The 4,061-nt window shown below is 47.5% G+C and overlaps 1 pseudogene; it reads right to left on the minus strand.

Moving 5' to 3' along the window:
• Positions 1-1,014: 1,014 nt before the first annotated feature.
• On the minus strand, positions 1,015-1,711 carry LOC103070450 (MLN64 N-terminal domain homolog pseudogene; annotated as a pseudogene).
• Positions 1,712-4,061: the final 2,350 nt, after the last annotated feature.

The following is a 4,061-nucleotide window of genomic DNA, read 5'->3' on the forward strand; positions in this document are numbered from 1 at the left end:
GTCCCCTGCATCGGCAGGCGGACTCTCAACCACTGCGCCACCAGGGAAGCCCCCAATTCCCTATTTTTGTAGCTTCTGATTATTTCCAACATTTTGCTGTTACAAACTGCACAATAGAGTAATGAAAAGGAACGTACTGCAACCACACGACACACAAACCTCACAGCCATACTGTTGAGTGAAATAAGCCAGGTACAGACATGTATGCTGTGATTCCATTTATAAAATATTCTAAAACCAACAAGTAAAACTAAACTACAGTGGGTACAGATGTCTCCTCAGGAGGCAAAATTATAAGGACAAGAAAGAATGTGATTAGGGCAGAAGCAGGGTTGTCCTGTCCCTTTGGGTTATGAGAGTTCTGTGTCAGGAAGGGCATTTAGGGGTGCCTGGGGGCTGGCAGCATCCTGGTTCTTGACTGGGCGGTGTTTATAATAATTCACTATGCAGCACATTTATGTTTTATGTACTTTGTATGAGTGACATTTCACAATAAATTTTTTTTTCATTTTGATATGTTGGATTTTATCACCTTTTAAAATTGTACAAATAGTGCATGTGCGTGAGTTAAAAAAAACACAAGGGAAATGTAGGAAGTTAAAAAAGAAAGACAAAAGAAATCCGAGACATGAAACAAAAAAATTCCATTCTGCAAGTCAAAATAGATATTTTGCATACTAAAAAAGTGTTATTCCAATATATTAAGAAGTCCTTTGATCAGGAACACAGCACAAGGCTTTCTGCAACTACTCATTGACAGATCAGACTCAGTCTCACCGAATACAGGATGGATCGTGACATTATCTTACCAGCCACAGGCAGGTGACTAAATGTATGTGGAGATGGTACCATGTGTGTGAGGTATTACAATCAACACATTTTTTATTAGCCGTCCAGTGACGTCAGCAGTGGATGTCACCATTTCAGCCTTCAATAGGGAGACCCCCGGTTCCAGTCCTTTTTTCCCTCTGGTGACTTTCAGTGAAGGTTTTTCACATTTAACAAAAGTCTTACTCATAGTTCTAAAAGTGGTTTTTCACTGTCCCGCTTTTCTTCAGCTTCATTTTCAGACCCTGCTTCGGATCCAGGAGGAGAATGAAACTGACCACCGGAAAGACCACCAGGTATCCGTGCCGCCCTCTCCGAGGCATCCTGAGCCATCAGGAGTGTTTTCTTCTTCTGCCTCTTGAGGTAACACCTTGAAATCCAGGAACCACGTCTCGATCCAGGCAAGGATGAAGGAAATGATGGGCAGCACGTAGCCAAAAGCCCCTTGACAGAAGAGCTTTGAGAGGATCACTTTTGCTAGTAAAAGGGCACTGGTCACTGCTGTCATCAACGCTGTGGCCCACCAATGGTGCAGTCTGCACGCGGCATATGCAAGTATTAACACTTTAAATCGAAAAACTGCCAAAAGAACTATATCGAAATAAGAAGAGAAGTAGTCATACTGCACCACCTCTTTCTCTAACATGTTCTCAATACCTCCGTTCACATTTAACTCTATTATCCACAGTAACGTTACAAATAAGAGGTCAAAGGTGACAAACAAACAGGAAGTCCTCCTGACGTCAGATATGCCTTTCTTTTCATAGGACTCAATCCTGGCCATGAGTTGCGTGGGGTTGATGGAATGGACGTCGTGCAGGGAAGCGTGCGAGCTCTGACTCCGCATGACAGCGTTCTCCATGTCTTCTGGCAGGGGGTTCATCCTGCAGGAGGGTTAAAGGAGCCTCTCTCCAGCTCCACCATTCCTAGAGAGAAGAGATTTCAGCAGGTGGTTCCGGGCCGGCCGCCCTAGGCTGCACAATAAATTTTTTTAAATGAACAGAATGAAAAGAAATAGCTAAAATATTAACTAGCAATTTAAAGCAGAGAGTAAAACTATTCTGAAATTTAAGCAAAATACTTGAAAAGGCACAGAAGGATGCACTCCACTTGCGTGCTCCATCAAAATTCCAGTGTTTGAAAAGTAAGGTGGAGTATATTTTTTTAGACCAAATTGTCCTTCGGGCTGAATCGTTTTCCTCTCACCTTGTTCTCAACCAAATTGTTTTCTTTCAGATTTCTTTTGTTTCTGACCAAGTCATCTGGATTATTCTAAAGCTCAGGCATTTTCCGTGACCCTCATTATGCTGCCTTCATACGACTCTGATGTAGTAGAAACCTCACTCCCTCTGTTGTCTGCCTCAGCTCTGAGCCAGAAGTTTGTCTCTTGTTCATTTACTCACCCATCCATCCATCCATCCGTGCTTCTATCCATCCAACCATACATGTGGGTCACTGAGCGCCCACTGCATGCCAGACACTGGCCTTGGTGCTGGGGCAGAGCCGCAATGGAGAGTTCAGCCTCTGCTCTTGCACAGCTGCATTTGAATACCGAACAGACAAAAAGATGATTTGTCCTGTGGTGATAAAGAGAAATGAAGCAGGGTGAGGGAGATAGTGGATTGAAGTGATGGGGGATGTGCAATTTTATGCTGAGAGGGTCAGGGAGGCCTCGTGGATAAGGTGATGTTTGCGCAGAGACCTGAGTGAAGGGAGGTGGCCGGGATGGCATTCCAGGCAGGAGTAGCGAGTGCAGAGGCCCAGCCCACAGGCCAGGGCGGGTGGAGCAGAGTGAGTGAGGGGTAGGGTGCTAGGACCTGAGCTCGGGCAGGGTGGCCAGGGCCAGATCAGGTGGGGACCCACCACTGACGAGACACAGACGTGCTGCTGAGCTTGATGGAGATCCACAGGAGGGTTTGGGCCAGCGAGGAATGCTGAGATCTGATGTCTGTTTTAAAAGGGTCATGGATGGGGGTTTGGGGAGAGCCTGGGGTGGGGTGAGGGCAGCAGAGCCAGGGAGGAAGCTTTGCTGGGCCCAGTGCTGTCTGGGGCCCTGAGCCCCCATCCCAGGGCCCCTCCTTGCTCTGCTTTATCCTACGGGCCTCTTCATATAACCTAGGGCCTTTGCTCTGTGGTGGCCCCTTCACTCTGGAGACTTGGCATTGAACCTGCCTGGCAACAGCCCCTCTGTGACAGGTGCATCCATGGCCGAGTACTGGAGTCTGTACTCTCTCTCTTAAAATGCATCTGTCCAAGACGCCCCTCACTTCAGCCTGTCAAGAACATTTGGATCCTGATTCTGTCAGGCGGTCTGGGTGCTAGCTTGCTACCTGGGGGTCATCCCAGATGTGGAGAACATGCCTGCCACACCTGACTCCAAGTTCCCGGGGTCCTTTTGAATGGGTCAGGGCTGAGGACAGTGCTCCGTTCACGCCACCTGTCGCTGTCTTGCTGGTCAACCCACATCCACTCATTTAACCTTGGTGTGGCCACGAGTGATTTGTTAATAAAATACTGAAACTTGCAGGTGATTTACTTTTTAAAAATATGCGCTAGAGCAGATTCCACGCTAGTCCTGTAAGAAAGTTATTCTCATTTACTTTCAATCCAAGGAACTTTCTTGAGTTGGGAAGAAAGGGAGGTGTTCCTTCTGCTTCTGACAGGTGACTCAGACCCACGTCGACTTTGCCGCTGCCTCTGTGGAAATCCCTGGAGGAGCCCCAGTTCCTCTAGACAAGGTGTGGTTACCTTCCGCCCTGAGGCAGCTCCACTCTATACTTTGGCAAGTTTATTTCCGCTACTTAGAGGAAAACACACTCACCTTCCCTCCCCTCACTCTTGACCCTCATAACCTCACCCTTGCTTAGTCAACCTCACTTCCCCCCGCTTGCAAAAGAAAACACCAGAACATTTTTCATTATACACAGGCAGTGCTCTTATATGTCCATCCTCCTTGTTCTCTACAAGAGTGGACCTGAAATGACTTCCAAAATTACATACATTAAAATAGGATTTTTTTTTTTGGCCATGTGGCTTGTGGGATCTCAGTTCCCCGACCAGGGATTGAACCTGGGCCACAGCAACGAAAGCCCGGAATCCTAACCACTAGGCCACTAGGGAGCTCCCTAAATAGGAAATTTTTTTTTGGCGGTATGCGGGCCTCTCACTGTTGTGGCCTCTCCCACTGTGGAGCACAGGCTGCGGACGCGCAGGCTCAGAGGCCATGGCTCACG

The sequence above is a fragment of the Lipotes vexillifer genome, unplaced genomic scaffold (genome assembly GCF_000442215.2).
Source record: "Lipotes vexillifer unplaced genomic scaffold, Lipotes_vexillifer_v1.1 scaffold253, whole genome shotgun sequence".
NCBI lineage: Eukaryota > Metazoa > Chordata > Mammalia > Artiodactyla > Lipotidae > Lipotes > Lipotes vexillifer.